The following is a 9370-nucleotide window of genomic DNA, read 5'->3' on the forward strand; positions in this document are numbered from 1 at the left end:
TTGGATATGCTACCATTATAATTATTCTAATCTGTTGTAAATAAATTTCATTAGGTATTATATTGTTTTTAGTAAAACACGTGTGAAATACAGATGGACAGATAATACGGACGGACATACAATAAGGGTATGTCCCCTTCTGAGATGTTGGCTAAAGAATCCTAAAAATAGATAATCTTCTTCTGACGTCTTGAAGCCCTTGTGCTGTGACAAAAAAATACAAAAACTCGGAAACTTAAACCGAATTGCTTAAAAAGAAAATGGGATAATTTCGGCAACGCAATCTCATAAAATTATTTAAACGCTTTGTAATAAAACAGGCATACGACTGCTATAAAAGAACTTAATTGCGTGTGGAAATACTGTGGGAAAGCGAGATTCTATCAACGTCTAACAATGAAACCTGTTTTAAAACATAAAAAAAAGAATAAGGAGTCTACTTTATTGACACGAAGCCTAGCAATACAAATAAGAATAAGAAACATTTATTAGCACAAAAAATAACTTGATACATAAATTCATTTAAACGAACAGAACAGAATTGTGCCAAAAGGACTCCACACGGCGCAATTCGGGAAATAAATTAGAGATTCACTAGATATGAAATAGTAAAGATATGTGACGTGCCACGTTGGCGCTTACGCTATTATTAACGCCGCTCCAATTAATACTGGATGGCGCTATGCGACGTATAGTAAGCGCGTAAGAATAAACATGATCAAATTTGTAGAAAATTTTATGTAAAAACTTTTGTCCGATGTAATTATAATGCTATTTATTCGTACAGATATTCGAGATATGAGCAGAAAAAGACATGCTGCGCCGACCCCAAGTGAATGGGACAAGGGCAAGCGAATGATGATGATGATTCGAGATATGAGTAAAAATATAAAACAAAGGTACGTACAACCCCCCCCCCCCCCCCCCAACACCCTCAGCACCCCACCCCCCCTCCACACCTGAAGACTTAGTATGTTCATCTCGTCACCACAAGGTATAACTGTACCAAATTTACAAAACTACACGAATTATTTTTCCTAATTTTATTAATCTTCTTGATCAATTTATATTTCATCGAGGTGTACTGCAATGGAATGACTAACTGGTACTCATAATTTTTCTTTACGTAGTACAAAGGACTTTTCTAATACAAAATAATCCAATTCCAAACAGAAAAAATCGTATTCTTTCTTCTCGTCTGTTTAAAAACGAAGATGATTTGAATACTTTGTCAAAATTAAATGAGACTTTGAGCATCGAGATCAAAAGCTTTACAGATGAGTAAGTTCGGCACAATAAGAACATATATAAGGTATTTTATTCAACAATTATAACATTTGACACTTTATATATTAACATTTAACATGTACAATTTAAACTTATGCTAACAAAACCTAAACCTAAAGCTTAAATATAAAAGACTTCCTTCAAATCACTCCCTTCCGGCATGGTCACAAGGACGCTAGCGGCGTTACCCCTTTGCACCGCCACATAGTACATATTATTAAAGTTGAACAAAGAAACCGGTACTGTAGATGATATTTGGGTATACATAATTATGTAAGTACCTACCTACCTATGATAATAACTAGTAGTTGTAGTTACCTACATATCTTTACCCCCCAAAAGTGGCTCAATGCTTAAAATTCATTTGTTTACGTTACATGTCCGTCTTTGGGTCACAAACTTACACATGTAAGTATACCAAAACTTAATTGGTCCAGTAGTTTCGGAGAAAATAAACTGTGATAGACGGACAGACAGACACACGAGTGATCCTATAAGGGTTCCGTTTTTTCCTTTTGAGGTACGGAACCCTAAAAACCATTTTGAATCCTAAAATTACTACGCCGAGTTAAAAAAGGGTTATCGTATTTGAGTTTCAAGAGTGCTGGCAATTTACTTTTCATTCTCTGTCTTCTACTAAGTAATAGTAATATTATGTAGGTACCATAACGTTTAACGTCTTAGGCTGGCCTAGGCCAATGACACCTCTCTTCCCTCAACTCTCTGCACCGGTGTTGCTCTTTAGCTTTCTGTAGCCCATATTGTGGGCGCGTGTGATCGTCTGCCGGACATAAAATTGCATATCATTTTCTTAGGTAGGCGTCCGGTTTTAAATAGTTATTAGTCTATTGCTTCACCCAATAGCAAATAACAACATTTTAGATTTCCTCAACTCTCATTAGTCCATACACCCTGTCGGGTGCTGCCTCTGCGTGCGTCCCATGTCCCATGACACGGACAAGGGCAGCATCCGTACGGTGTACTACTTACATTTCCTCAACTCTTATTAGTCCATACACCCTGTCGGGTGCTGCCTCTGAGTGCATCCCATGACACGGACAAGGGCACCATCCGTACGGTGTACCCCTTACATTTCCTCAACTCTCATTAGTCCATAATTATACCCTGTCCGGTGGAGCTCTACGTGTTGTTTCCGGCTCCGCACACGCCTCCCAAAGGTCCGAAAAACCATTTCTAGATCAGTTCAATGTCAACTGTGAATTGTGGATTTTTTTGATGTTTTTTAATAGTTTGTTAAAGCAAATAGTGAATATGTTTTAGTATGTTATATACTCATGGACAAATTTAGAGGAGCGCAATAAAAAAAGTTTTGTTAATTATATGGTAAGTTTGAAAAAAAAAATTGTACGATTTTATGACACAGTTACTACCTCCACCATTTTCCCGCTTGTCATCTCAAATATTTGTATTCAGAACACCAGAACTAAATGCACTGATACCAAAATATTCCTATTTGACTTGTGCAAAAATCGATTTGTAGGATTTTTGGACCAATTACCGATCATTCCTTATGAATATATTTTTTTCCAGTCACAATTTAATCCTAAGTTGTTTTATCATTCATGTTGTCTTGGGCTCGTAATTAAATATGCTTTAGAAATTTTACGTTTTACATAATTCTGAAATTTATTAATAGCCATACCATAGTGTTTGGAAGTTTATAGTGTAGTAGTGGTGGTGATTGCGGTATCATGACGAGGGTTTACAAGGTATGGCAAGTAATTTATGTAGTTAGAAATAGTAAAGGTCCTAATATTGATCCCTGTGGTACCTATACCTATAGAGACCAATGACCCCGGTGATCGCTGTCTATTCACATCGGTATAAATATCAGAGAGACAAGGTTTGAGACATACCAGACTTCAGTAGGTCATCCAAATAATATTATCTCGATTTATTCACTGCAATCGTATAATTTTAAGAAAACACTTTTAGAATGGTTAATTAACCTAAGTTACAAGGAAACTGAAAACCTAATATATCACGTATCTTAAATATTGCAACAATAATAAAATAAAAATAAAAAAACAACTTTTTCAAACATATTCATATCAATCAAAATTAAACTATCGTTAGACATAATTCAAAATATTTAAATCACTACGGTTATTATATACACACATATGCACACACATTCACTCACACACACACACACACACACACACACACACACACACACACACACACACACACACACACACACACACACACACACACACACACACGCACACACACACACACACACACACACACACACACACACACACACACACACACACACACACAGGTTTTATCTCAATTTTGTAAATTCAATTGTTTTGAGTGCACTAATTTCTCAACATTATATCATAATTTTGTTTTTAAATTTAATTTTAAATAATAATTTTAATTTTACTTAATTGTAATAAATTATATGTTAAACTTTACTTTAGCTAAAGTTCATACTAATTATATAATATCTTCACCTAAATATTACTTCAAATGATATGTTCGGTTACTATTTATAAACCCTTAATAGTTAGTAGCGGGGTCTTCTGCCACAAGTATTTACAATACTTACAAGGAGATTCCAAGCATAACTAAATTGTAAATTGTGAAATGTTTTAACCAAAATAAACAATTTTTCATTTTCATTTTCATTTTCATTTTCATTTTCATCCAGCAAACAATGGCAGATGTAAGATTTTGCGTAAGAGCTTTATGCAATTGGGTTGTTACAATCTTGCAGTTCTAAAGCATTATCTACGTTTAATGTTAGTGAATGATGTAGCTAATTTTAACTAGGTAGATTGAATCTTTGTGGCGCATGCTTGTATACCTCTCTCACTATCTATTACGTATTCTGTGCCTCTGTAGTTGCTGAAAACACTAAACAAGTGAAATTATTCGCCGCAAAAACGAAAACACCTCATCCTGAAATCTGTCTGTAATTAAAATATAAAAAATAAACCCGTCAAGTGGGAGTCGGAGTGGTGCTTAACGTACTTCGCATCGTTAAACATTTTTCAGTACAAACAAAAAAACCGGACAAGTGCGAGTCGGACTCGTCCACCGAGGGTACCGTACTAATTAAATTTTTAGTATTTATTTATTGGGCGGCAACATCTGTGAAAATTTTAACTGTTGCTATCACGGTTCATGAGATACAGCCTGGTGACAGACCGACAGACGGACAGTGGAGTCTTAGAAATAGGGTCCCGTTTTTACCCTTTGGGTACGGAACCCTAAAAACGAACAGACAGCGCAGGTCATCGTTCCATTTGTCACCCTTTAGTTAAACACGCTTCCCTTGGGATACCCCATATCAACACCAGCAATAGTATAACATAAACCATTAAAGTAAAACAGACAAAGCAACCCGCCGTGGCTAAAAGCAAAACGCAATCGCCACAAATCACCATTAAAAGGCCCTGAAAAACTAAGCAGAGTCCCAAATGCACACTAATCGTTACCTAGCCGCGCTAAGCCGCACCGACACGGAGCATGTGCATTAGTACCGTAGGGTTAGATGTAGATCGGCAAGCCCGTGCGAGGGATTTGCAAAATTTATTCGCCCGCGTTGACTACATCCCCTGGTCCCACGATGTAACGTCATAATTATGGAAGTGACTTGGTTTTTATTTAAAAATAGTTTATTTGATGACCCGTAGCCGGACACGCGGAAATATTGTGGCTACCACCAGTTTGGCACTGACATAAACGCTATCGAGAACGTAACATACTTTCTATGCATCTCGCTCGTACTCGCATATTAATGCAAGCGAGATGTATAGAAAGTAAATTACGTAGACGTTGGCGTATAAATGTCAGTTTTGACACCCATACTGAATAACTGTTACGATTATAATCATAATAAATAAAAACTTTTATAAAAAAAAGATAAACCGACTTAAAAAAGGATGAAATAAAATATTATCCTTTTTAGGGTTCCGTGTTTAAGTATATGCGTTACCATCTGATATGTTTGAAGTCGGTGCCAAGCCAAATTTTGAACCATATATTCATAGTGATTTTGGTGCAATTCGATAAGGATGCGGCGGCTATATAAGTATGTACGTGGGATTGCCTAACGCAGCGTACTAGGTACGTAGGCGAACAACACGCGAACGCGAAGCGGCGCGGCACGGCGCCTTAATTAATCCTTTGATAGCTATAGGTGGGCGATCTCGTTGCGAACGCGAACGCCTTGGGCCGGCCGCGCCTCACCGCGTCGCTTCTCTTCGCGTTCGTGAGTGTTCGCCTATGTAAGACGCATCGTTACACGACAACAATAAACGAACTTTCTGTAAGAATTTAAGAACACAGCTCAGAACAGAACACACGGTTGAACCTTCTTAGCGCAGTTCGTACCATGCTTGTCGGCACATTAGTATAAATCTGATGCGTTTATTTGTTGTCGTATTTTTTAAAGAGCATTTCTTACTAATTCTTGAACAGTCCATAGCACGCAAGTGTGGGATTGGGACAGAGTTATTTTCTGTCGGTTATCCAGAGGACTACATTTCAAAATATAATACAATTCAAGGAATCTTCATGCCAAATTTCAGCTAAAGCGGTTCAGTTGTTTAGCCATGAAACGGTAACAAAGAGGCAGACAGAATTACTTTCACGTTTATAATATTTGTACAGTTGTAATGGGATTTGTAGACATAAAGCTGATTCTTTTTGACTGGTATTGTTACTACTTGGCGTGGAACCGACTTCAAACATATCAGTTGGTAACGCATATACTTAAACACGGAACCCTAAAAAGGATAATATTTTATTTCATCCTTTTTGAAGTAGGTTTATCTTTTTTTTTATAACAGTTTTTATTTTTCCATTTTTAGTTTTAAGACATCGTTAAGAGTGTGACGCATGAATGAAAAAACATAATCATGTATAACTCTAAATTCGTAAACTTTATTTAATAATCAGAATTTTCCTCGAGTCCGTCTGGGAAATCATTCCTGTCACTAAATCCACTCTCCGCCCCACCTCTGACCCAATCCCTCAAACCCCCCGATCACTCAACCTCACAGCACATCAACCCCTGATCACTGAACCCCTCGACCCTAAACCACCAACCCTTCAACCGCCATTCCCCGACCCCTAACCCCAGACCCCTTAACTCCTCACCCTAACCCCCAATACATTAACTCCCAACCACTCAGTCCCCGACCCATCAACGGGAGGGGTCCCCTCAACCCCCAACCTTATACCCCCCAAACACTAATACCCTCTACCTTCACCTCTCACACCTACCCCTCACTTCTTGTCTCTTTGGTTGTTACCAACACTACCTACATCAAAAATCATAATACACATACGAGGGAAGTTCCACATTTTGTCCGTGGTCTTCATCATCAGTAGCCTTACCACGAGTTTGACATTTATATATTCCGCTATCGCGTGCTTACTGTTTATGCATCTCGCTCGTACTGGCATATTAGTGTACAAAGTAAGTTATCTCGTCAGTCAAACTCGTGGTTAGGCTACAGTTGCGCTACATCAAATTGGTTTTTGGGAGGAAATGCTTGAGTTACTTTAGAAAACACCGAAATCACCATACACGTGTCTTTAAAAATTAAGGAGTTCCCTCAATTCCTCACGGATTCCATCATCAGATCAAAACCAGAAATGTTACGAAAACACCTTGGAGGTAACGTCTTTCAAACAGAAAAAGAATTACTCAAATCGGATCATGGGTGCCGGAGTAATCGCTGAAATCATTATCATCAAAACAATCATCATCATCAGCTCCACTTCATCAAATTGGTGGTTTTCGAGAGAAAATGCTCGAGTTGCTTAAGAAAACACCCAAATCACCATACATGTGCCTTTAAAAATTGAGGAGTTCCCTCAATTCCGCATGGATCCCATCATCAGAACAGCACCAGATTAATGTGGGACTACCTCGGAGGTAGTTCCTTTCAAACAAAAAAAGAATTGTTCAAGTCGGACTACGGGTTTCGGAGTAATCGCTGAACATCCTACATTAAAAAAATCATCATCACTATCATCAAAACAATCATCATCATCAGGTCCACTTCATCAAATTGGTCATTTTCGAGAGAAAATGCTGAAGTTGCTTATGAAAACACTCAAATCACCATACATGTGCCTTTAAAAATTGAGGAGCTCCCTCAATTCCTCAGGGATCCCATCATCAGATCAGAACCAGATTAATATGGGACCAACTTGGAAGTATGCCCTTTCGAACAAAAAAAGAATTACTCAAATCGGACCCTGGGTCTCGGAGTAATCGGTGTACATACATTAAAAAAAATTTGGCTAAGCCCGCAGTCATAACTTCGGTAGCAAGTGTCCCGTGCGTAGGTAATCTATCTACTATCACCTATGATTACACATGTATGATTATGACTTTCCACTGCCGTTCACTCCTTTAATCACTACACCTAATAAAACAAAGGGGTTGAAATAAGTCGCCATATTTGAGGATAATATCTGTCGTTGTTGGTGGCTTTTTTGGGTTGTTTTTAAATTATTTAAAGCAATTTTAGCCGCCGAAAATAAGTTTAATTTTATTTTATTTTATTGAATATAACCTACGTGAAACTAAACGCACGGCGGCCTTTTTTTTTGATTTCATTGAATATTTTGTAGCTACTTTTGTACACCATACATACCAAAAATCGAATAGGAGCACTCAACTATCCTGAGCCGAGCATATTTTCAATTTCAAAGTTCAAATTTGTCATGGAACCGAATTTGTCAAACCCGACCCCACGTGGTCTTTGTGGTATCTACCCCTAGAGTGTAAGCCCGGAGGCGCGGAGGGAGGGCAGCCTCCGCCCGCCGTAAGAAAGTGCAGGCACCGAGCGAGCCGAAGCGTCTGAGGCTGGTCGCCGAAGGCGACCAAAAAGGAGAAGCTGCGGAGGCAAGCGTGGGTGCCGCACTTTCTTACGCCAGGGCGGCGGGGCTGCGCTTCCCGCAGCGACGGAGCCACCACGTAGTCCACCTCATTCTCCCTACCTCGCTGCATTACAATCTTTGGCACTGTTATAACACTTATAACCTTAAATTATACCTTAAATTACAATGTAATATACTTGTACGTCAAATTTGACAATAAACATGATAACTTCGTACGTGAAAAACTAAATACGTCAAAAACAGTAAGTAGGTTTAAAACCTCAAGTTATGATAACCTATGACAATTATTGACTTAGTCGCAATTGTTGTAGGTATTTGAAACTTATAGACTGGACGCGACTCAAAATGGAAAATCATTTTTTGTCACTTAGGTTCGTTTCTTACAAATAAGGGGTACCGAAATTTTTAATAAGAGGTATATGCAAGTAGCAATAAGAAAAAATACATTTTATCTAGGAGGTAAAACTTGAGACATTTAGGTAGGTATATTGATTTGAATTTGCGTGTAGCCGCGAACGTAATGTGATGTTCAAAACGTCAGGCCAAAATGATAAAAGTAAGTGCATTCTATTAAATCCTGTTTCAGTACCTATAAAATTTTGGGACATTTAATTTCTCGCCATTCTCTCGAATTCGCGCTGTTTGATCACGGTTAGCCTAACATACATAGAAGGATCTCGCTTTGCTCATCGTCGCACCTATCCTTTAACTCTGGCAGAATACCTACAGTTTTAACTGCAATCAATTTGAAATAATTAGTGAAATCTACCTTGTTTTCACCAATGTACTTTTGCGACAACTAGTTTTGAAAAATCTGAGTTACAACTATTGAAAATGCGTTTTGAAAAAACTAGTTTTACTCGTGAAAATGGGTTTTAATAAAATTGGAAAACGCCTTTTTTTAGTAGCACATACATTATTGCCACGAAACTGTGTTGTACCATATTATATAAATGACCATTAATTTGTAATATTTCTTTTTTTTTTTACTAGCCTAATTTAGTGTCCCACTGCTGGGCAAAGGCCTCCCTTCGTTTCCTCCACTCGACCCTGTCGTTTGTAGTGTCCCGCCAATCCGGATAAAATGCGTCTAAGTCGTCCCGCCATCTCCTTTTCGGCCTGCCTGCACCCCGGCCAGCACCATCTATGGTGTTCCGTGGGTCCCACTCGGTAACCATTTTGGCCC

This window comes from Cydia strobilella, chromosome 5, assembly GCF_947568885.1.
Source record: "Cydia strobilella chromosome 5, ilCydStro3.1, whole genome shotgun sequence".
NCBI classification, from domain to species: Eukaryota; Metazoa; Arthropoda; class Insecta; order Lepidoptera; family Tortricidae; genus Cydia; species Cydia strobilella.